Source organism: Mobula hypostoma, chromosome 1 (assembly GCF_963921235.1).
Source record: "Mobula hypostoma chromosome 1, sMobHyp1.1, whole genome shotgun sequence".
In the NCBI taxonomy this organism is placed as follows: domain Eukaryota; kingdom Metazoa; phylum Chordata; class Chondrichthyes; order Myliobatiformes; family Myliobatidae; genus Mobula; species Mobula hypostoma.
Window position 1 is genome coordinate 133,984,583 of NC_086097.1, and position 26,235 is coordinate 134,010,817.

General features: G+C 41.9%; 1 protein-coding gene and 2 long non-coding RNA genes across 3 annotated transcripts in view; 2 read left to right on the forward strand and 1 right to left on the reverse strand.

Annotated features, from left to right (window-relative positions):
- tshz1 (teashirt zinc finger homeobox 1) overlaps positions 1-26,235 on the reverse strand; it is a 250,400-nt gene that overhangs the window by 152,705 nt on the left and 71,460 nt on the right. The window lies entirely within an intron of this gene.
- Positions 279-15,312, forward strand: LOC134350590 (uncharacterized). The gene is made up of 3 exons (XR_010018941.1): positions 279-330; positions 11,831-11,994; positions 15,205-15,312. It is a non-coding gene; the product is annotated as an uncharacterized LOC134350590 (long non-coding RNA).
- LOC134350593 (uncharacterized) overlaps positions 20,071-26,235 on the forward strand; it is a 30,604-nt gene continuing 24,439 nt past the window's right edge. Inside the window, exon 1 of the long non-coding RNA XR_010018942.1 lies at positions 20,071-20,306. This is a non-coding gene — a long non-coding RNA (uncharacterized LOC134350593). The remainder of the gene's footprint in view (positions 20,307-26,235) is intronic.

Consider the following 26,235-nt stretch of genomic DNA (forward strand, 5'->3'; position numbering starts at 1 on the left):
CCCAGTTCTGAAGGAAGATCACTGAACTGAAACATTAGATTGCTCTACCTCTGTGGATGCTCCCCAACCTGCTGAGTGCTTATGGCCTTTTGTAGTTTATATAAGATTAGATATCAGTGACTGTGAGTGTTTAAGTTTTTTTTTAAATTATATTGTTCATTAGATCAATTGACAAGGAAATAAGTCACCAAACTTTAGGAAGTGCACACCCTAACAACAAGATTTGATCATAAACTAAAACTGCTTTTACCAGAGAGACAGCATATGACTCTAGACTGGAGACCCAGAGGCCTGTTCTGGGTTTGGAGTGCTGACTATCTGTGCGGATCGGTGAGTGGGGGGGAGGAAAGGGGCTTGTTTTGCTGTTGTTGTTCTGTTGATTGTTGTGTTCTGTGCTGCTCTGCTGAACTTTGTGGCCGTGCTATGTTGGTGCCAGAATGTGTGGCAAACCCGCGGGCTACCCCCAACACATACTTAGGTTGTGCTGATTATTAACACAAACAACATGTTTCACTGTATGCTTGGAAGTATATGTGTTAAGTAAACCGAATCTGAATCTGAATGAGACCTCACCGGCAACTTCCCTAATCCTCGTTAGACAACATTATCACAAGAGATTGCACTAAATGTCGCCATTACCCACAACGTCCCAGGTACTGGTATTGTTAGACTGACCACTGCCTAATCTGCACTGTAATTTCCATCAACCACTGGAAAGACTGATCTTGATGGCCTCAAGGAGCCCATGAAAATCAAGAAACATTCATCAGAAGCTCTCACAAACTCAGTGCAACTGGTGAAAGGAGCTCACCACTGCCCACCCAGAACACCTACCCCACCCAGAACCTCCTGGCCTTCCTATGCGTCCCACACTTGCCTCATCAGCCAGCTCAGAAACCACAGAATCAGACTGGAAGCAAGACACCTTCAATACCAAGCGACTGCCTAAAGTAGAAGGTAGAGTACTATAGTATATAAACAGGCCCTATGGCACAACAGGTCCATGCCAACCACAGCTTCCTCCCTGCTAGTCCCAATTGCCTGCATAACCCTCCAAGCCCTGCCCCTCCATGTACCCGCCTGAATCACTTCCTCTGGGAACTCATTACCCTCTGTGTTAAGAAATTATCTCTCAGAACTCTTAAACCTGTAACACGCTGTAATGTTTCACTGCTAAGGCTAATGTAGTGGCTTCTATGTAACGTTCCACTGTTAAGGTAATGGTTTCTCTGTAGCAGCAATGTTTGGGTTATGACTAGAGATAACGGGACTTTGGAATTCAGTGGCTATCCAATGGAAGAAATGTTGTTCTTTCTTGTGTGTCTGGGAGCCGGGTTTTTCGTGGTTTTTTGTCGAGGAGAGGTGAAGAGGGAAGACGCATGTGGAGAGAGATGAAGAGGGAAGACGAGTGTGGAGAGAGCTGGTAGATCACCAGACGGAGTGGACAGGGATCTGAGGGTCCGAAGGTCGGCCACGTTCGGGGGAGACCGATGGTGGAAGAATGACTGCTGAGTGAGCTCCAACGTAATTTTGACTTTGACTTGGGCCTTTTTTTTTGTTTTGTTTTTTTTTCATTACTAACCCTATATTCAGAATAAGATTCATAAAGTCTATCATTTAATTGCATATGGTGTACTGTCTGATATTTTGCATTGTGGGTTTGTAACTGGAGGTATGTTACACAGCATCCACACAAACGTGATTACCCAGTTTGTCGGAGCCGAAAGCTGATTCCCCTAGACGAACGTGAGCTGGGAGAGCCTGAGGGTTACAAATCGTTCCCGCTTTTCTTATATCTGTGCTCTATAGTTTTGGATTACCCAACTCTGAGAAGAAGACTATCATTTCCCACCTTATCCATTTCCCTTGTGATTTTATACACTTTATTGAGGTCACCCCTCATTCTCCTGTGCTTTTGGAATACAGACCCAGAGTGGCCAAACTCTCGCAATAACTCTGACCCTCCAGTCCAGGCAACATACTTGTAAATACCTTCTGCACCCTCTCCACTTTGACTTTCCTCTAACAGGGTGACCAACACCATAAATAATACTCCAAGTACGGCCTCGCCGGCCAATGTCCCCTACTCCTAAACTTTATGTCCTGAATGAAGGAGGCTAGCATGCTAAGTACCTTCTTCACCATCCTGTCTGCTTGCATGGCCGAACTGTGCACTTGTGCTCCCAGGTCCCTCTGTTCCACAACACTCGCCACAGTGCCTGCCATTCCCAGTATAACATGGAGAAGAAGATTGTGTTTCCACCCCATTAGGAATTCTCATGCTGAGCCAGATTTCTTTTTAATGTTAAGTAATACGGTCATTACACTATTTTACTTTTCTAAATTATCATTCAATGCTGTGTGCTAAAATGCTAATGCGGATACATGGCAATTTCTTCAAGTACTTGAAATATTTTACCCACATCGTAATTGTGCATTTATTGCAACCTTACAATGGAATATGATTGAATAAAAAGAAAATCCTCTCTTACATTTCATTCCACCAAATGATAACTTCAGTCCACACAACTTACCTGTTGGAGAATAGTCAAAAAACTGCTGAGATGTAGCAAGGTCTACATGGGCTGAGTTGAAGCAGGTGGGGGACCACTTTGATGAGCACCTCTGCTCCATCTGCCAAAAGTGGAATTTCCCAGTGCCCAACCATTTTAATTCCTAACCTCATTCCCATTCCAAAATGTCAGCCATGGCCTCCTCCAATCTGCCATGATGAGGCCACTCTCAGGTTGAAGGAGCAACACCTCATGTTCCATCTAGGTAGCATCCAACCTGATGGCATGATCATCGATTTCTCCTTCCAGTATTTATTTTTCTTTTCCCCTCCCCATTCCCTCTTCTTCTATTCCCCACTCTGGCCTCTTACCTCTTCTCCTCACCTGCCTATCACCTCCCCTTGGTGCCCCTCCTTCTTCCCTTTCTCCCATGGTCCACTCTCCTCTCCTATCAGATTCCTTCTTCTCCAACCCTTTACCTTTCCCACCTGGCTTCACCTATCACTTTCTAACTGTCCTCCTTCCCCTCCCTCCAACTTTTTATTCTGGCATTTTCCCCCTTCTTTTCTAGTCCTGATGAAGAGTCTCAGTCTAAAACACCACCTCCATAGATACTGCCTGACCTGTTAAGTTCCTCCACCATTTTGTGTGTGTGGCAGGGTCTAATGGAAACAGATTGTTTATAGTGGATAATTGATATAAATGCATTCTCACTTACAATTTCGCTGCATTTTTAGAGAAAGATGCACATAGCAAGAATTTGTCTACCAAAATGGTATTAATTCTTTTTTTAAAGAGTCAAAAGTGTAAAAGTGAAATCACACAACTGAAATGAACCACAAAAGGCAGCTAAAATAAAATGAGAAAAAGAATTAAAGTCATCAAGCAAATGAATGTCCATTGAGCTTTTCTTTGTTTAAATCTCCAGGTAAATGACACATGTGTTCAACAGAAAACTATAAAACTGAATGAATGTTACAAGAGGAACAACAATAAGGAATAACAAGGGCAACAGTATGTTGACATGTGTTGCAGCTAAGGGAAATGGGTCCCTTATGCAGGGAACAAGGATAAACATGGGTTACACTTACAGCCTCAGCAACGTATATCTAGTTGTCCTTTCATGATCTGCATGACAATGAGGTCAACCAAAATCTTGCTGACCATTTCACAGCACCAATGTCCTACTTGCTTCTTGCCTCTTTACTTGGTGACCACATTGGTTTCTACTCAAGCAACAATTCAATAATGTCATTTTTGCACTTGTTCTCAACTACTTCCATGATCCCACCTGTTTTCTAGCTCCCTTCTCCAAAATCTCCCAGTTCCTCCTCAAGAGGATCCCAGCACTTATTCATTCCTCCTTAAATTTTTGAGGCCCTAAGCTGTGGAATTCCCCCCTAGATATCACCACTTTTAAAACAATCCTTAAAACTTTTCCCTTTGAATCTGCCATCTATTCTAATGTTTGATTAGATTGTTTGGAATCACTGTTTGTCTGATTATGCTCCTATGCAACTGATTTGGTGTGCTTTGTTACTTTAAACCTACTAAATATATGCACCGCACATACATTGCTGGAGAAACTCAGCAGCAGGTCAGGCAGCATCTATGGAAGTGAATAAACAGTCAACATTTTGGGCCGAGACCCTTCATCATATTGAAAGTTCACCTAACCACTATCTTTACCTTCAATAGTGAGCAAAGGAAGAAAACATTTCTATAACTGATCGAATAACTCTGAAAAGGAGCAAGGTATCCTGGTTGGAGGGGGGTGTGGTTTGATAGATCGGAGCTGCTCATAAACCGAAGTGTTTTATGGAGGATAGTTGGAAGAAATAAATATCTTCTAAATGTAGAAAACGCTTCATCATCAGCTTCTTCTGATAAAATGGACAGTGAATCGGCAGATGGAATTTAGTCATGAAAGATGAGAGGTGATGCATTTTGGGAGAACAACCAGGGCTAATAAGGTCTGCGAGGCTAATGGCAGACAGAACTACTCATCGGTTCTTGGCTCAGAGTTGATACCACAAGATCAACATTTTGTTGTACAACCTATGCTACTGCTTTAAAAAAAAGTTTAAAAGAAATAAATATCAAAGGTGTTAAATTGTTTCAGAAATAAAGCATAAGGCTTAACGGGAATTTGCAACCTCTAGCATAACCTATTTTCTAACAGTGATCTGCCCAAAATTTTAAAAGTACACCAGAGGACTTGATTCTAAGCTTAGAGGGGAGAACTTTAAAGGCAACGTAAGGGACAAGTTTTTTTTACACAGAGAGTGCAAAGTGCCTGGAATAGGTTGAGAGACTTTTAGGTAGAAACGTGAATATGAAGGGAATGAGGCATATTGGTGACACACAGGAGGATGATGTTTAGTATAAATTAGTATCAGGATCAGCACAACATTGTTGATGTTGTCTTTCAGTTTTCTTCTTTGATCAGAGATGAAGATAAAAGGTAGTGGTTAGACAAACTTTAGATTCCCGTTAGCAGAAATGAAGGATCTCAATCCAAAATGCCCACTGTCCTTTTCTCTCCATAGAAGCTATCTGACCTGCTGAATTCTTCCAGCGTTTTGTGTGCTGCTTCAGATTCCAACACCTGAAGTATACTGTGTCTCCTCTTGCTTTAACTAAGTTAAAACTTAAAAAGAAAATGTTAGGTTATAAATGCTGCATCTGCCTCACCCCTTCATCTGAAATCTAAATTAAATCCATAGCAGCTGCTAGTAAAGTTCAGCTTCATTGACCTTGCATTTTTTTTGTGAGTACATTCTCTCTCTCCCAGTGAAGTGCAACACCAAGAAGTTACTACACTGTTAGATATGCTGTTCTGTGGATAATATTTTAAAACAAAGTTCTGCCTGCTCTTTCGGATGGGAGGAGAGGAGATAATAGATCCCATGGCATTACCCTGAGGAAAAGCAAGTAAACGTTTTTTGCTAGTGGTGTAGCTAATGTTTATCTATCAACAAACACCAGAAAAGATCACCCAGTCAATATTGCATTGTTGTTTTGTGGGAGCTTGCTATACGCAGAATCAGAATCATGTTTAATATCAAAGGCATATGTTGTGAAATATTTTGTTTTGCGGCAGTACATTGCAATACATAATAAAAAAGGTAAGTTATAATAAGAAATATATTTAAATAATCAATTAAGAAGTAGTGCAAAAAGATCAAAGAGGAAAAAATGTTGAGGTAGGGTACATGAGTTCGTTCTACATTCAGAAATCTGATGGTGGTGGGGAAGTAGCTATTCCTAAAACATTGAGTGTGTGTCTTCAGGCTCCTGTACCTCCTCAATGGAGGTGCCTACTTGACACAAATAGGCTGCTGCAATTCCTGCACTGTATTAGTAAATGCTCTTCAAACATATTTATTATCTTGAATGTACTTTGGATCATCAAAGGGTGCTATTTAAATGCACAGATGATGCCAATGGCAACAGCAGCAAGCTGAATTTTGCCAGCAATTACACTTGACATTACCACCTGCAGCACAAACTTTGAAAAAGATTGGTGAAATTTAAGTGCAAATGACAGGATTATTCTTCATCTGCCTCAATCCATGAAGCATTCATGCTAACAATGCTACAAAGGCTACGCCTTCTTCAGGACTTCTTGGGGAATTGGGTCTCTAAAGGGGATGGCCAGAGGTTTAGCAGATGCTGAAGATTATCCCCAGAATTCACAGTTGTTTCGCCACTGATGGAAGAGGCCGTTTTCTGTTTCTCAATGATAGGAAGAGTTACAGAAGTTCATGTGATTCATTGAAGGAGTTTCTGTCCCTATCTTTTGCATTGTTAATAATCTTCAAAGCCATTTAACCATCTCACTGGAATTACATCAATACATAACTAAACAACTGAACTTAATTTGTACCAGAGGCTAAGCCTTGAATGAAGTAGCCACAATGTGCGTCACACAAGACAACATTTTGGCTCATGGTCACTTCAGAACTCTTGCTAACACTGTTTTTTAACAAAAATCCCTCAGTGAACAAGGCTGCAAGCCAGAAAATGAATAACCAATGCACTGCATCATTGGGCACATTGCTTACGCAATGTAAACACTTTATGCGATTTCAAACTGTTCCCTGATGCAAATCAGCTCCCTACCATACTTGAGTATTCCAATATACTAGCCACATATCAAATTAATGCATACTTCTTGCAAGGAACATTTAATTTACCAAATTAAAAATCACATTCAGTGAATGAGTGGAGCTTATTTGTTATTAAGAGTAAGGAGATGTTTAGAAGATGAGATGATTTTATAATACTTATTCAAACCGTTTTCACACGAGTCACTTTTTCCTTCCTTGAAACCCACACCCCCCTTTCTCCTATATTTTTTTGTTTCGTCTCCTTCAAAGTTCAAAGTAAATTTATTATCTAAGTACATATATGTCACCATATACAACCCTGAGATTCATTTTCTTGTGAAAATACTCAGTAAATCCAATAACCATAATGGAATCAATGAAAAACTGCACCAGCTTGGGCACTCAACTAGTGAGCAAAAGACAACAAATTGTGAAAATACAAAATAATAATAAATAAGCAATAAATATCTAGAGTGTGAGATGAAGAGTTCTTGAAAGCGAGTCCATAGGTTGGGGAACATTTCAGTTATGGGGCGAGTGAAGGTGAGTGAAGTTATCCCCTTCGGTTCAAGAGCCTGATGGCTGAGGGGTAATAACTGTTCCTGAGAGTTCTGAGGCTCATGTACTTTCTTCCTAATGACAGCAGCGAGAAGAGAAAATGTCCTGAGTGGTGGGGGTCCTTGATGATGGTTACTGCTTTCCTGCGACAACGCTTCATGTATATGTGTTCAATGGTGGGGAGGGTTTTCCATAGCAGGTTGTGATGCAGAAAGTCAATATACTCTCCACTACACGTCCATAAAAGTTTGCCGAAGTTTTAGATGTCATGACAAATCTTTACAGGAAGTAGAGGTGCTGCCGTACTTTCTTCATAATTGCACTTAGGTGCTGGGCTCAGGACAGGTCCTCGGAAATAATAACGAGGAATTTCTCAACCTACTTGAGATTTTTTCTTCCAAACAAACCCAGTACCCACAAAGTTAAATATGACCACATTTCAAGCAGCATGTTAAAAATGCTCAATATGCATGTGTGCAAGAATACATGCTCATTATTAATGTTTAATAATTATTGGTATGGTCCCAAGCACTTGTTGCCTCTGTCATCATTATGAACCTTGACTTCTCGCCTTGATTCTCCAATGAAAAAAGTCAGATTCCTCACTTTTCAGAAAAAAAGGTAGAACTAAAATATCCAGTCCTGTTGAAGGGTCTCAGCCCCAAATGTCAACTGTGCTCTTTTCCATAGATGCTGCCTGGCCTACTGAGTTCCTCCAACATTTTGTGTGTGTTGCTTGGATTTCCAGCATCTGCAGATTTTCTCTTGCTTGGAACTAAAATCTTTGATTTTTTTTAAATGAAAACCCAAAGCAAGAGCAGAATTTATTTTATGTAGCAGTTGTGAGCTGAAGTGTAATATCTACAGATCTGGTGGAAATTGATTTGGTTGGAATTTAATGTTATAGAATTTGATCTTGGATTTCGAATTTTATTTAGACTCTTGAGAGGGGACAGAAACGTTTTGCAAGGGTGTTGTTTGGATTGGAGGATTGTGGTATAAGGGATTGTGGACAAACTTGGCTTGTTTTCTCTGGAGTGGCAGAGTTTGAGGGGAGACGTGATAGAATTCTATAAGATTATGAGTAGCATCGAAAGAGTATATAGCCAGCATCTAGATCCCAGGGTAGAAATGTCTAACATCAGACAGCATGCATTTAAGGTGAGAGGAGATTAGCCCAAAGGAGATGTATTACTATTGGTATTGGTGTTCGTTTATTATTGTCACCTGGACAAAGATACAATGCAAAGTTTGATTTGTATACTGTTTATACAGATCAAATTATCACACAGTGCATTGAGTTAGAATAAGGTAAAACAATAACAAAGCAGAATAAAGAATAAAAGCTATGGAGAAAGTGCAGTGCTGATAAACGACAAAGTGCACGATCATAACAAGGTAGAGCATGAGGCCAAGAGTCCCATATCATACAAGAGTTCTGTTCAAAAGTTTGATAATGGTGGGATAAAAGCTGTCCTTGAGCCTGGTGGTTGGTGCCTTTAGGCTTTCATATCTTTTACCCAATGAGAGAGGGGAGAAGAGCGAATGTTCACAGTGGTGGGGTCTTTGATTATGCTGGCTGCCTAACTGAGGCAGCAATAAGGATAGACAGAGTCCATGGAGGGTAGGCTGGTTTCTGTGATGTTGTGAGCTGTGTTCACAACTTTCAGTAGTTTCTTGCAGAAATGTGTAGAGCAGTTGGCATACCAAGCTGTTAAGCACCAGGACAGAACGCTTTCTCGGGTGCATCGATAAAAATTGGTAAGAGTTGATAGAGACATGCAGAATTTCTTATAGCCTCCTGAGGAAGCAGAGGCTTTGGTGAGTTGTGCGGGGCAAGTTTTTTACAATGGAGAATGATGGGTGCCTGAAATGTGCCGGTAGGGGTGATTGTTGGGGCAGATATGTCAGAAGCATTTAAGACACTCTTAGGTACACACAAGAACATGCAGATAATAGAGGTATATGGATTTGTGTAGGCAGACAGGGCTAGCTTAGTAGGTTTCCAATTATGTATTTAATTAGCTCAGCACAACAATATGGGTGGAAATGTCCATTTCTGCTGCACTGTTCTACTGTAAGTTGCATGATACTGAGTTCTGCATACTGCAATGCGGCTAGATGAGGTGTTGTTCCTCAAAAGTGCCTTGGGTCTTGTTCTAACAATACAGGGGGTCATAGGCAGATAGCTCAGAGTGGGAATGGACAGGAAATTAATGTTGTCCAGTAGGATTGAGATAGAACATTAAAATTCTATGCAGGAGACACAAGAGTCTTACAGATGCTGGAATCTGGAGCAACATACAAAATGTTAGTGGAACTCTATGGGTCAGGCTGCATTTATGAAGATTTCATGTACTGCCCTGGGTTTTCTCTCTTTGCCAGTTCTGATAGAAAAGTCTCAGACTGAAACATTAGCTTTCCTGTACTCAATTCAAGTTTCCAAAATTTTAAAATTATGATTTTCATTTAGTTGGAAATTTTCCAAAATGGCATTTGATAATTACTTCAGAAGCAAATATCAGTTGGGTTGTGTAAGTTGGGTGGGGAATGGGGATCAATCAGGGTGCAAGAGTTGGCTTGAGCAAATAGGGCTGAGGTCCATCAGCATACATGCGCAGGAGTTAAATCTCACGAAAACTAACTTTTTGTAAATGCTGCACAGTACCATACAAAGACAAACATGTTAACATAAACTTAAAGTAATATAAATTATATTAATTTATATCAAATTATTTTACATATGTTAATTATCTCAGCTGACCTCACTTTATTGAGAGCAGAATTAAAAAGTCACTTTATGGAAGTCATACCAATTGCCATTTACTGTATCTCCCACTAATGGAAGTACCAAGAAATAAATGCCCATTGGCATAAGAGCCCAAGAGGTCTTGTTTGATGTAATGTTGTGTGATGTACTGCCTGAAGTGGATGGGAAAATCAGTAGGAAATTGGAAAAGTATAAGAACAGGAACACTAGGGAGATAAAAGCATTGGATGAGCTGGAGACCTCATTCCAAAGTTAGCACAGGTATAATGGTCTGAATGGAATTAGGGAGTAATACAGCATAGAAACAGGCCAGTTGGCCCAATTCGACTAAGGTGCACACCTAAGCTAGTCCCATTTGCTCACTTTTGGCCCATATCTCTCTAAACCTTTTCTATGCACACTCTTATCCAAATGTCTTTTTCATGCTGTTATTGTACCTGCCTCAACTACATTCTCTGGCAGCTTATTCCATGTAGATGCCAACCTCTGCATGAAGAGGTTTCCCCCAGTCCCTTTAAAATCTTTCTCTCTCACCTTAAACCAGTGCTCTCTACTATTTAGTTCACTTTCCCTGGGGGAAAAAAGACTGCGTACATTCACATATGTGTGCCTAATGACTTTAGACACTCCTACAAGCTCATCCCTCAGTTTCCTGCATTTTAAAGACACCTCCCACCCTGGTCATTCCCTCTTCTTTCCCCTTCCACTGGGCAGAAGATACAAAAGTTTCAGAACGTGTACCACTAGGTTCACTAATAGCTTCTATCCCACAGTTATACGACCCTTAAATGATAAAGATTAACTCTTGATCTCTCAATCTCCTACATCATGACCCATGCACTTGTCTACCTACACTGCACTTTCTTTGTAACTGTAACATTATACTCTGCATTCTGTTATCGTACTCCCTCTTGTATTACCTCAATGTAATTACAAATTAAATCCACTGAGATGCAATGTTGTAAAATAATAAAACATGAAAACTTCCAATGGGGAGGAAATAGTTTTTATAGGCACTGTATGTATGGTAAGATCTATTTGGGTAGTAGGTAGATAAAAACTGTATCTCAGTACATGTAGCTACAATAAACCAATTACTAATTACCAAAAATTAAAGTCCTAGCCTGCCTACCTCTCCCTATAAATCAGGCCCTCAAATCCAGGTAACATCCTCATAAGTCTTCTTTGTACTTTGTCCATCTTGATAATGTTTTTTCCGCCTTGAATGATTGCCTACTGCGCTGCATCACTCTATGTTAATTCTGTCTTGCACTTCAAGTACTTTACCTGACTTGATTAGATTTAAGGATACAATAATAATCTGTTCAGTTCTCGGTAAGAATACAATAATAATCTGTTCAGTTCTCATGTTAACTATTCGGTGCTCTAAATATAAATCATTCTTTTGTTGGATAAGTCAGTTCCAAGAGATGGATCAGGCCATTCGTGACAGCAGAGATGGCAATCCCTGCAAACACATTGTCACTTCGTGTAAGAATGGTCCTGGCTCACCTAGACAGTTGGCACTGTGGTGGGAGGCAAGATGGGTTTGTTATGGAGGGAACAAGAGATTGGGCTGGCACAGCCTTGGGGCTCACAGCAATTTCAGCTTAACACAGCAGGCATTTCAGGATCTATTGTCATCATCATTGGATGGCAAGGTGTATAAAAATGGGAGTAAACTAGCAGTGAAAGAGAGGGGGCACATCAGCAAACAAAAACTTACATTAACACACAAAGAAAAACATGACCCTGAGGTTTCTTAAGCAAAAGAGAACAAATCAAAATGTTGTATAAAAATCTAGATTAAAATATCATGGGATAACGTCCAAGTACAATAAGAATGAATGTATATGTATATTTTTTTTAATTCACAGATGAAGAATGAACATAACCAGTGGAGGGAAGTATATGAAGGAAATAGTATTCTCTCCAATGCACAAGTTGTTAAATCAATAATTTGGCTGATGTCAAGCCCTAAATAAACCAGACCTGAACATCACAGCCAAGCAGAATGAAAATCAAATCGGATAAGAGACGGGTAACTGTAACTCACACTGTTTACTGGCTTTTTTTTCTGGTAAGGGGAGAGGGAGTAGTGGGGTGAGGAGATGGAATGGGGGGGTGGAATATGTGTGGGCGGGCAGTGGCAATCATTGCAGTCATTTGCAGTGCTAATGTTCAATTCAGTCTCCTTTCACTCCACTGATTTAGGTGGTCAGGGTAGGTTCATAGCAGACAAAGTGATGCTACGCTGTTTAGCAGGCTGTTTAATAGGAAACTGGCAATCTTATTTCTTTGCCAGATTTGGTTTGTCATTGGGTCTCCATTACTTGCCACTCAGCGTTGATATCTTTGGACAGCAGTGATCAAAAGATGTCATTTGACCTACACAGCACGGCAGAAACTTGGAGAAGTCTCATAAAGGGACACTCTGGCTGTAAATAAAATGACATTATTATTTCCTCTGCCCTATCATGTAGAAAAGCCAATTATGGTAATGCATTGAGTGTCAATGAAAATACAGCTATCTTTTTTGGACCAGCTAATGCGGGCGTCAATGGTGCAACTCTCCTTAATGCAGTAACATGTCCACTGCTAACAGGAAAGGAACGGTGTGATAGATGTCTCAACAAGCCACTAATAAAATGCAAGATGGTCATTAAAGAAAAACGCAATTCTGCAAAACCCACATCCCAACTGCAAAATGCAAACTGTTAAGTTTTCAAATTATCTTGCAATTTCATCTCAAATGATTTATAATCCATCAACCAGAGTCAGTATCACTTTATTTTACTGAAAATTGTGTGATGGACAGCAGGGGAGTAAAAGAAAAGACTGTTTAATACATTAATAAAATCAAATGTCTAGCAGGAATCAGATCTGGTATAAACAAAAGGAGTGAAGGTTTGTGTCAGTATTCAACTCACCTTGACAGAAGCAAACAGACTTTCTCTCTTTTCTTTTTACTAAAAGTGTGCATTTGATCACCATTTGATTTGATATTCAGCCCATGGGGAAGATGGCTGGAAGGTACCTACAGATGCTCTTTTCCACTTCAGTACCTTCCTGGAAACAATACTCGCATTCATGATTATTACGGATAGATTTTAACAAGGGAGCAGAAGAGCTAGTTAAAACAAGAGTTGCATTAAAAAAAATCTCTTAATAATCTGTAAGGTGCATATACTTATAGATGCTTTTCAGAAAATTCAAGTAGGTAGCTCCACTGAATTTAAAATTATTATTTTTTTTAAAACTGTTTTAATTTTCTTTAAAAGGGGAACTGTTGGGACTTGTGAGTGTGAAAGAGATTTTCATAAAAGGGAACAATCCCACATCACCCTCTTCACTTAATCAGTGCAATTACCAAAATATGAGCAATTCTCAACTGCAATTCAGGATAGTCACTCTTTCAAGATAATACAGGTTCAAGCCCCATCGGTAGCTGGGGAATTAAAGTTTAGTTAATTAAATACATGGATTAAAAACGCTGGTGACAGTGAAATTACTGGATCATTATGTTTTTAAAGAGATTCATGCTGCACAAAATCAGGTCTTTTGGTCCACAAAATCCATGCCAACTACTGAGCTCCCATTTCATTCATCCGACACTAATACCATTATATTCTCCCCCGCGACTCCCCCTCTACCACTCACCTACACAATTTGCAGTGGCCAATTAACCTAATGATACGCGCATATTTGGAACGTTGGAGGAAGCCAGAGCACTTGGGGGAAACCCAAGTCGTCACAAGAAGAACATGCAAACTCTGCACAGACACCATTAGAGGTCAGGAATGAAGACAATGTACTAGAGATGTGAGGTAGTGACTCTGCTCACTAATGTCCTATGGACAGGGAAATCTGTGATCCTTACCTCTGGCCACAATCACCCCCCCCCCCGCCGCCCAATTTGCCCTCTGAACTGGGCCATCCAATTCAATTGTGTGCACACATTACCACATGAACAGCAGCAGGGATTTGAGAAGGCAGCACCGCGCTATCTTCTCACAGGCAGTTAAGACTGCAATAAATGTGTGGCCCCTGCTAACCATGTCTGCACCTCGTGAATGAATTTAAAATAAAAGCTGGGATGCAGAAGCTAGGCCCATGTCTCTTTGCATCATCTATCAGCCACGTATTCTGTCTCTATCTCCTTGGCTTTACACAGTGAAGAGGATCTGAAATCAATCCTATGCTAATTTGCAGCTGCAATCTGAGTGAGCCCTGAAGACCGTAGTTCAAGCAGCGATGTGACGGTTCCTTTAACAAATTTAATCAGGAAAGATATTTCTTAATACATCCAATTAACTAGAAATGTCCATTAAAGAAAGCAGGCAGCAGTGGGGATCCTTTTTATTATTCTGCACTGGCTAGGCATAATGTCCCTCACATATCCTTATGCTTAATTTAAGGAAAATAAAACCCTTTACGATTTAACTCTGGGTTGAAATATGGAATGGGGATTATTCCTGGCGATTTTTTTCCACATTCCAGATACATTATGATAAAGTGAGGAAGGGGGAAGCTTTTCCATCTATCTCATTCATGTTGAGACCGATTTCCTCTCCACACAGATAAACTTAAACTGTGTGCAGGCAAACCTTCCCAGAGTGTGTCTGGCAGGTAAAGCTCCTGATCACTCGTGTGGATTCAGAAGGCCTGAGGTTTATTTGGGTATCATGCTGGTCAAAAAAGAGAGTGTGCTTTTTAAAGTGCGTGCAGGTTACTGACTTTCATCAATAGCAACATAAAAATCAGAATCAGGATTAATATCACTAGCATATGTCGTGAAATTTGTTGCTTCATTGAGGCAGGCATGCATTCTGCTGAATCTTCTGTGACCTCAATAAACAGAAGTTAAAAAGAAACTTCGGACATTGGGAATTTGAACTATAAACAGAAAACAATAGGCCTGTGGAAAGAGAAGCAGAGTTAAACATTTCCAGATCCGAGATCCTTCATCAGAGCTTCGTCCACTGATGCTGCCTGACCCACTGGATTGCTTCTGGCATTTGCTCTTCTTCATTCCAAGACTGGGATATCCCAAGGTACTTTAAACCTTCCCTCAATTGTAATGTACAAATTCTTTAGCAACCTCAGCAAGTGCAATGTGACAATGAACAGTTAGTGCTTGTGGCATTTGACTGGCAAATGTTTATTGGCCAAAGCACTGGGGAGAATTCGCTTGCTCTTCTTAAGGAATAATCATTGACCTGATACATTAATTCTGTTTCTCTCTCCACAGATGCTGCCTGACCTACTGAGTATCCCCAGCATTTTTCTGTTTCAATTACACATCCATTGATGATTTTGGACACTGGATTTAGGCAAAGCTGAAATAAATCAAACTCATTCAACTGCCATGTTTTTGAGAGTTATCATTTTACTAAAGAAAACAGCAGAAAACTTCCTCATTGGCAATTCAATGTCAGTATATTTGAGGTTCACAGTCCTTTCTGCCCACTGATTCTAAACCGACCAACAAGCGTCCATTCACACTAATTTTATAATAATCCTATTTTATTCCACAAGCATTTCCAAAAGCAAATTCTACCGTTCACTTACATGATAGGCTCAGTTTACAGTGCCCATTTACCCTACCAATCTGCATGCCTTTGAGATGTGGGTGGAAATCAAAGGACTCAGGGGAAACCCACATGATCACACTTCGAGAATGTGCAAACTTCACACAGACCGCGCCTGAAGTCAGGATTAAACCTGGGTCACTAGTGCTGTGAAGCAGTGGGTAGATGGGCTGTACCATTTGCCATCCAATGTCAACCTTCAGGAATGTCCTTTACATTTTGATTTAAGTATTATTTGCACAGCATTGTAGTAAATTTATGCATTGCGGTGTCCAGCTGCAAAAAAAAAATCAAACGTCATGACATATGTGAGCGATGATAAACCTGATTCTGATATGGGTCTCTATCATGGACCGGCAGTGGGAAGGAGGCAGAGAGAGGGGAATCATGGTTGGGAAAAGGAGAAGGGAGAGGGTAGGGAGCAGGAAGCACCAGAGAGACATTCTGTAATGATCAATAAACCAACTGTTTGGAATCAAATGACCTTGCCTGGCGTCTCAGGGTGGGTGTGTCTGCCATGGCATTCTTACTCTGCCACCTGTCCCACTCCTCTTCCACGGCACTCCATCCTCACCATTCCCAACATCCTTCGCTCCTGCCAGATTTGCAAACTCACTCTCCGCTCCATATTGACAAATACAATACTGTGCAAAGGGGTGAGGCACCCTAGCTATATATATGTGATATATATATATATATATATATATATGACACATATATGTGCCTTTGTACGTTTTCCATACAAAAAACTTGACAATTTTTATCACAAACTGCTGTACTGTTAGGCATGTTGATTCCAGAAGAAAGATAAGTTCAATGAGTACATTTAGAAGGTTTGAGATCTGACTGTTCAACTGGTGTACCCCAGACAACTGACCCAATCTGGCAGCCAGTTTCTATCAACAGGTCAATTGAACAAGTTCTGCTGTAAGGGCTGTTTGCAGCCCTCAAATTTCTACTGAAGTTCTCCTTGAGACAGCAATGATTCAGGGGAGTGCATTTTCACCTTTGATTCAGAAGTTTGTAGGTTCAAGACATTCTCCAGCGTACCTAAACACAATAATCCAGGTTGACATTCCAGTGTCGCGCAAAGGGAATGCTACACTCCCTGAAGTGCTGACTCGTATATCATAAAGCTGGGGTCCTGTCAGCTCTTCCATGAGACTATTCCAAGGAAGACCAAGAAAAGACCAAGACTGGGGTCTTAGCCAATATTTACCCCTTCACAACACCACTGGGTGTTGGAGGCAAGATGAGCATTTATTATCCATCCCTAGTTGCTCCTGGGAAGCTCAAAGTGAAATACCATCTTGATTGCCTGCATGCTTTCTGGTGAAGGTACTACACTGTGTTGTTGAGACTTAGAGATAGTGATGTTAAAGTAACAGCACTATACCTCAAGGCCTAGACTGCGTTAGTGTTCTTCTGCACCTTCTTCCCCAGTACTTCTTGGTGGTAGAGGTTATGGATTTGGGAGGCGCTGTCAGACAAACCTGGACAATTTACTGCAGTACATTTTGTGGGTAGTGAAGGGGCTTTGACCTGGATGATGTCAGGCTTCTTGAGTGTCGTTGGAGCTGCAAGTGCAGTGTGTTCCATCACGCTCCTGACGTGTGGCTCCCAGATAGTGGAAAGGCCCTGGGTAGTTTGAGGTGAGCCACTCCCTACAGGATACCTGGACTCTGACGTGCACTTGAGCCATGATATTTATCTGGGTTTCTGGTCAATAGTTATCCCAAGATGTTGGTGACAGGGAACTCAGCGACGGTAATGCTGTTGAACATCAAGCTAAGAGGCTAATTGCGAAGGGTAATCTGCTCCTCAGCTCAGCAAGTTGTGCTGCACCCACAGACACAATGGTTTCAGCTCAGTGGCAACCACATCTGACCTCCAGGGCATCCAAAAGCTGCAGTGCTCTGGCCAGGCAGGAATCTACAATGAAGGCATCAACACAACCCAACCAAAGTGTTCACACGGGGGGAGGATGATCTGTATAGAGGACCTGAAGTAGTGGGATCTGAATGTACTGGAACTCCTAAACTAGAACTGTACATAGAACAGAGAACAGCACAGCATAGTATGAGCCTTTCAGCGTACGATGTTGCGCCAATCTGTTAACCTTCTCCAGTATCAATCTAACCCTTCCCTCCTATGCAATTCATAACCCACCATTTTTCCTTCATCCACTTGTAAGGGTCTCTTAAATGTCCTAATGTATTATCTTCTATCTATCATCACCCCTGGCAGTGTATTCCAGGCACCTTCCACTCTCTCGGTAAAAAAAAAACTATTTCTAATATCTCCCCTAAACTTTCCTCCAATCACCATTAAAAGATGTCCTCTGGTATTAGCCACTGCCACTCTGGGAAAAAGGCACTGTCTGTCCACTCTATCTATGAATCTTATCATCTTACACAACTCTACCAAGTCACCTCTCATCCTCCTTCAAAGAGGAAAGCCCTCGTTCACTCAACCTTTCAGAAAAGCCCTCTCTCGCTCAACCTTGTACATGTACTGCCAAGGGAAAGGAAGACGAAGGGTCTCAGCCCGAAATGTCAACTGTGCTTCTTCCTACGGATGCTGTCTGGCCTGCTGCATTCCACCAGCATTTTGTGTGTGTTGCCAAGGGAAATGTTGGATTATGGGTCGAGATAGGATACCTCTTTCCAGTCTCATTCTGGACTCAGTGATTCAATGATTCCAGGAGGTATCACAATGTCATGCACCCGCATGTGTTAGCATCAGGAGGGCAGAGAGGAACTTAATAATGAAGTGTTTCTAAAGTAATATGTTGCATTTGTTGCCAAAGGTGTAGGGTGATATTATTGTTTTGGCAATACTATGACTCTGCCCCACCCAGATATGGCTACAAGAGCAGGTGCCTTGCAGTGACTGACTCAACTCCTGACATCCAGATTGAAGCTCTTTCATCATCAACAAGGCACAAGTATGACTGAATATGAACCACCTATCTGAATGAATACAGCTCTAACAACTCTGGGGAAGTTCAACATCATAAAGGACAAAGGAGCCCACTGAACTGGCAGGCCATTCACCACCTAAATATTGAGTCCCTCATTCACAGTGGCTGCAGTGGGCTCCATCTACAAAATGCACTAGTTGCTCACCCAAGCAACTCTAACAGCTCCTCCCAAATCCACAATCCCATCACTAAAAAATAACAAGGGCAGCAGGTGCACGGATTACAGTCGTGCAGGTTTCTGCACATTGGGTGTATGATGGTCTTTTTTCATGGGTTCTGTTGGGTTTCAAAAGGTTGCTGTGCTGCATCTAGTATGGTAGTGTAACGGGTAGTACTTGCCGCTCTCACTTTCAGCTTCCACCGCTGGCCAGCAGTCCCGCGAAAACAAAAGTTGAGTGTGTAGGTCTCTCCCTGCCAGTACACAGCCTCCTTGCTGGCAACACATGCAAACGGAACTCCCTTCAGACTCGGGCTGAACCACAGAGGACGGGGAGGAGATCTGGCCCCTGCACAGGTAGCACACAGGTGTGTGGACACGCCCTGGTGCTCGTGAACCAGATCCGCAGCTATGGGTAAATAGCCCCACTGCCTGGTGGCATCCTTGGAAGAGACAAAGGCTACAGGAGCAAACCCAGACAGCAAATTAGCAGTGGACATCAATGAACATCCTTCCAGCAGCTCCTGCAGCCAAGCATATTGCTTCACAAGCTTCCCTTTGAACTTCACTGGTGAAGCCAAGAGGGGGATCTTGACGACTGGGCATCTCAGGATCTCCATACCCTCCACCCAGGCTTGTGATGATGATCATCATTCGCCATGGTCCTTCGAGACAGACGGATACCATCATTGGGTTTCTTTGTTTTGTGATTGCCTGTAAGGAGATTAATTTCAATGCAGGTCCCTTTCTAAGTCACACTCTGTCCTGATTTGGAAACGTATTGACTATTCTTCATATCAGCTAGAGAGCACTGTGCATTATAAAAGGCAACTCACTGTCACCTTCATAACAGGTAGTTGGGGATGGGCAATAAATACTGCACAGTGGTGACCCCATCATTACTAACAGAAAGGAATTGTGCAACCGCAGCTCATTTACAACGAATAAAGTTGCAAATAATTTATATCAATCTATTGAATAAAAACATGGCTGATCTGGCCAACTCTACTTATAACACTTGCAGTGTGTGTGCCACTGAGGGAAAAGTTATAATTTAGTGTTTTTGTTGCTTGGTACAGAATAGTCAAAATGGTTTGAATTGTGACCTTTATTCTGATACATACCAATTAAATTCTACAATAAACCACCGACTGAAAATTTTCTTAACTGTGATTATATATGATATTAACAGCAGCTTCCAGTTTAAGATGGTGCTGGTGAAGGCTAACAATGACTTACTGGCGGCAAAACTATTTATTAACTATTTTAGTAATCACACCACTTTTTCTTGAAAATGATTACTGCAATCAATAACCCGGACCTTCCCTTCTGGAGTTGAACTTTAGGACAGCCTGTATGACCTTGCATTTTTGTGGTGTGAATTGAAGTGTCAAAGTTGCAGGACTGTAGTGGCGTGGTGTGTACGGGCCAAATTGAAGCAACCAGGACCAAGGCCCAAGAGTGGGGGACAAGCAGATGTTTGCCCACTGCTGGAGTTGGCTTGGAGCCGATTCGGAGGGACAGATCTGAGTCGAAGCGGTGGGGCCCGGGTCCGAGCTTGAGACCGAGGAACAAGATGATGTTTGACCAATTTAAGTGCTGGGCCCGACTGGAAAGCTCAGGTAAGGGCCAAATCGAGGTGGTGGGTCCCGGGCCCAAGAGCGTATCAAAATGGCAGGGCCAGGCTCTGAGGGCAACATGCGACTTGCTGTTTGGCTGATTTCAGTGCCAGGCCAGATTCAAAATGTCAAGGTGCTGGGGTCAGAGGAGAGCGTCAGGCCAGTGTTCAGTTCACTGCTTGCCAGCTTTACTCATTTCTACACTGAACTGAGGCTGCACCCTGCAAATAACAAGCTGCTGGGCCGGCTGTGACTGGCTTTGTGTCTGTGAACTCACTTTTGTGAACTTCAGTCCTGAATGTTATTTGCTTACTTTTATTGTTTGTACAATGTGTTTTTTTCTGCACTTTGGGTGTACGATTGTCTTTTTTTAATGGGTTCAACTGGGTTTCTTGTTTTGTGGCTGCCTGTAAGGAGACAGAACTCAAGCTTGCTAATAGCATACATGTTTCGCTAATAAATGTACTTTGAACTTTAGGGTAAAGCTAACAAGCGGCAGGGTGACGAGTTTTGGAAGCATTATATCTGCACTTCACCTGCTTGACAATAAGAGTTTATATAAATTTTTATTCAAAAGAAACCTGAAAGAATAATCAACAGCCTTGCTATTGTTCTTCCATTAGACTTAGAACAAAAACAATGAGAGGTGACTCTTTACTGAACATTGAAGGAAAGATAGAATTGCATCAATTCTGCATGGTCTTCGCATCACAACATCGGCCATTCAGCCCTTATGCTCAGTTCAAGCCTCCTCCCACTGTTCCTCGTATCTCAGCATCAGTTCAACCTTCTCCTCAGTTCTCCCTCTACAAGAATGTGCCATTTGCCTCAGCAGCTCCTTCCGCAGTTTTAAAACATTTTCCCAGCGCTGCTGAGAATTAAATGAAGCTGTGGAAAATATAGAAACATTGCAGGCAAAGTACTAGTTTGCTAAGTAACAGATAAACGCTTGCTGCTGCATTTGTGTGTTAATAGTCACAGTTAATTTACACTGAAATTAAACACCACCCATGCTGATTCACGCACAGTCGTAGTATGTGCATGTTTTAATACAGCACTGACCCAGTTCAGCACTCATGCCGTAGAATGGGATTCAGGAGCATAATTTTTTTCTGCAGATATTCAGAATGCCTGCGAATGCCAATGCTTCATATAAGCACAGACTGGTAAATCTAATTAACGTTTGGAAAATCCGATCATTTTTACCACATGGAAAACAGAATGTAGTCCACAAATCCCTAAAGGTAGCAAGACACAGCATTAAGGGAGTTAAAGAGGTGTACAGGATACTTGCCTGTATTAGCTGAGACACAGAATGCTCGAACAAGTACATGTCCTTCCCGGGTTGTGAATGCCCCTACGTACGAGTAAGCATTTGGGAGACAGTGGGGGTGAATGGCAATGGACTTGCCAGGTGCTGCAGGAACACAGGCACCTTCTGTCAGGTAGGATTTAGACATTTCTGCATTGTATTATCACCACCCCTGAGCCACAACACTCAGGGGCTGGAATGAGCTAAGCAGAGCTGGGAGCACAGAGCACAGTCACTCACTCCTCAGTCGGTGAGGTCAGCTGGCATTCACTCTTCCCCCGCCTGTTCGCTCTCTCATTAAAGCCGCTTATGTAACCTTTTCCCGCACTCTGTTCTTGTTTATTTCCAACTTACAAACAGTTCTAGTCACAGAGAGTCCTGGAGAATGGAACCCTGTCGTAACCTGGGGTCTACCTCCTACCCCAGTTATTCTCTCTTCTCCCGCCTTCCTTTGGGCAGAACTCATCCCACCACTCTCAGGAACAGCTTTCTCCCTGCTGTGACAAGACACTTGTACAATAAAGATGAACTCTTGACCTCACAATCTACCTCGTCATGGCCCCTGAACCTTGCAGTCTACCTGCACTGCACCTTCTCTGTAACTGTACCTTAGCCTTACTTGTCAGGTACATCGAAACATCAGAACATACAGTGAAATGCATCACTACGTCAAATCAAGTCAGTGAAGATTGTGCTGGGCGACCCGCAAGTGTTGGCATGGTTCTGGCACCAACATAACATGCTCACAACTCAGGAACTCTAACCATACGTCCTTGGTGTGTGGGACGGAACCAGAGCACCCAGAGGAAAGCCATGCGGTCACGGGGTGAATGTACGAACTCCATATAGGCAGTGATGATAATTGAACCTTGATTGGTGATTTCTGGCACAGTAATAGCATTATGCTGACCACTAGTCCACCACGTAGCCCTATATTCCTCATTCTGTTATTGCTTTTCCCTTTGTACTACCTGGATGTACTTACCGGTTGAAATTATCTGTATGGATGGCATTCAAACCAAAGCTTTTACTGTATTTTAGTACATGAGACTAAAATAATCCAATTACATATCAGATTTGCTAGGATTGAGAAAACATTAGTTAAGGCACACTGCATACAGTTCTCGTGATCACACTACACTACAGCACTGGAAAAAAAAAGGTGCAAAGGAGATTTACTCAGGTTGTGTCAGAGCTGGGTAACTATAAAGAAAACAAGAGATTTCTGACTGGGATAGTTTTTGCAACAAAGGGGAGAAAGGGTAATTTAATTGAGATTTATAAAACTGTGAGAGGCCTAAACGGAGTCAATGTTTCCCTCAGCACAAAGATCAGCAACTTGGTCTGTAGATTTTATTTAAATGGGAGAAGAATTAAAAAGGAAATGAGGGAAAGTGTTTTTACCCAGAGGATGGTGGGGATATGGAACTTATTGCTTAAAAGCATGGTAGGGACTGAAACCTTTACCACAATCAGGTTGTGTTTATTCTCTTGGAGCAGAGGAGTCTGACTGAGGTATTGCAAAACACTTCACTAAAGAACAGCAAGGAGAATTATCCCCAGCATCCTTGCCAGCATTAGCCCCTCAAGTAATGTTACTAAAGCAGGAAACTTAGTCACAATCACTTTTTGGTGGGAACTTGTTGTCCACAAATTGCCATTTTTATTCCTTTCATTTCAGCAGTGGCCTGACTTCAGAAAGTATTTCATTGGCTTTGAGATGCCCTGCAGTCATGAGACAGGCAATGTTCTTTCATCGGTTAACATGAAGGAGAAGGGATCCTGAACAATAACCAAGCAACGTTTCTATGACTGTCAGTAACTACAGCTGACATGGTGCTGAATGTCCCACTCAGGTGCTCTGTCACCTTGCAGATGTTGAGAAAATCTCCAAGATGATGTTATTTACTATTAATATAATAATGCATCTTGCGAGACGTTAACATAAAGAAATCTAATCTAATCTGTGATAACCGGCAGATTTTGGGCATCTTGCTAAGATCACAGGCTTGAATTTGCTCTCAGTTCAAAAACAGAAATCTAAAGCAAAGCACGCAAAATACTGCAGAAACTCAAAAGGTCAGGCAGCATCTATGGAGAGAAATAAACAGTCGACATTTCGGGCCAAGACCCTTCAACAGGACTGGAAGGAAGGGGGACGTTGGGGGGGGGGGAAGAAACGGAGTACAAGCTGGCAGGTGATAGGTGATAGCAGGCGAGGGGGGAAGCTGGGTGGATGGAGGAACGGGTATGAAGTGAAAAGCTGGCAGGTTAAGAAGAAAAGAAACCTGACAGGAGAGGAAAGTGGACTATGGGAGACAGGAAAGGAGCAGGGACTCATTCTTGCTTATAGCACACTTTAATTATTTCTTGCCATAATTACTGTTCCATATGACAGGGAAGATGACCATTTAGTCCCCTGAATTTATTCTAGCCCTCTGAGCATCCCATCATTCCTATTCTCCATTTCTCTTTCATGTCTCTATCACCACCACACACCAGCCTCTGCAAGAAATTGCAGAGAGCTGTGAGCACAGCTCAGTCTATCATGAAAACCAACCTCCCCTCCATTGACTCTGTCTCTACTTCTGATTGCCTTGGGAGAGCAGCCAATACAGTAATCAAGGACCCCTTCCACCGGTCATTTTCTCCCCCTTGCATCAGCAGAAGGCAGAGAATTTGAGATCATAAATCACCAGGCTCAAGATATCTTCTATCCTGAATAAGACAATGAAATGGACCTCTTATACAAGAAAGCTGAACTTGTGATCACTCAGTCGTTGTGGCCATTGCACCTTATTGCCTACCTGCACTGCATTTTCTCCGCAACTGAAATACAATGTTCTGCATTTTGTTTTGTTTGTCCATCTGTACTACTTCAATGTGCTTACATATTGAATCATTGGTCTGAATAACATAAAAATAAATGCTCTCCACAAGTGACAATGATACATCAATCATCAATTTATCTGCCTCCACCTTACATCAGGGTAATGCACAGAGGCAGTTAACCTACCTCCTTGAGCTGTCAAATGAAACCAGATCACTTGTGGAGAATTGCCCTGCTTACGTTTCCATCTGAACATAAGAATCCCATGCACCATTCACCATCGAGAAGTTATCCCCACCTTATCAATCACTGTATTTTATCTTACAAATTTTTCTGGTCATCCGTTGTTTCTGAAAGTCAGCTCCATGCAAACTGACTGCCCAGTTTCCTTTGTTGCAATAGTGCCAGAGCCTCAAAATGTATTTAGTGGCTGTAAAACTCATTGGTACAGTGATGTGTATGATGTTGTACACTGCCTATTATTCTGCTACAAGCACCAGCCCAAAATATGGTTGTAGATATTGGCTACATCATAAATTGGTCTTACTTTGAAGTATTGTCCCTTAGGCTGCATGACAGTAATCTTGCTGGTTGAGAGAGTGCAGAGAGTTTCCTCATTACTGGGGCTGACCAGCAGGATCTTTACTCAACAGATAATTTACTCAGCTCAATGTACTGAGCTATTGCAATAGTTCAATGGAAGAAAAGGGTCAATCCTGGTCTTGGTGAAGTTTTCAAGGGCCTTCACATCACACTTTGAGCCCTTATTTCAATTGGATAGACTTGTGCAATATCATCATTCCAAAACTAACTCTGCCAGGGTCATAACTTAAAGCAGTGACCTGGAACTTGGGACCTTTGGCATAAGCAACAAGTTATAACAGTGACATAGCAACACAACCCTCAGAATCACGAGACTTAACTGGTGAGTCTGGATTTCAGCAATGCCTTTCAGAAATCTCTGGATGGCTCAGAGCAAGGTACAGACAAGGAAGTACTTTGGAAATGAGGACATTGTTTCAACTTTAGGAATAACCGGTAATTTACAAACAGCAAACAACGTTACATTAGAACTGGGTCATCTATTTTTGAAAGTTAAGAGAAGAAAATATTGGAGAGCAAAAAGCGAGCTACTAGAGGAACTCGATGAGTCAGGTAGCACTTGTAGAGGGAAATGGATTTTTGACGTTTCAGGTCAAGACCTTTCAGAGTTGAGAGGAGAGGTGCTGGGAGGAGTTGGGGCAAGAGCAGGTGGGATATGAGTGGATCCGGGTGAGGAGAGGCTGACTGGCAGATGGGGGTTCTAGTTTAATGATAACAAGTGATGAACTTTTGATCCACTTTGTTCTGACCATTGCACCTTACTGTCTACCTGCAATGCACCTTCTCTGAAACTGTAACACTATATTCCGCATTCTTTCACTTCTTTTCCCTTTGTACTACCTCAGTGTACTTAACGGCTTGAAATGATCTGATGGATGGCATGCAGAACAAAGTCTTTCACTGCATCACGGTACACCAATTACTAACACACTTCATCCAAAATACTCTCTGTGATGATGTGAAAAGCTTCATTAAATGTTGTGACAATCATCTCACACTCTTAAGTCTGTGCAAATGCTTAAATGTGTGCAGGAAAACATCAGAAAGGCAACACTAACACTATGACCAACGCTGGGGATTGTGACAGACTTGATTTGTCAAACACAATGTGGGGTTAAGCAGGGCTTTAGTGGATGGAGCAGTTTTTCGAGGGACAGTTGGGAAATGGACTACCTGGGAGCCCCTAA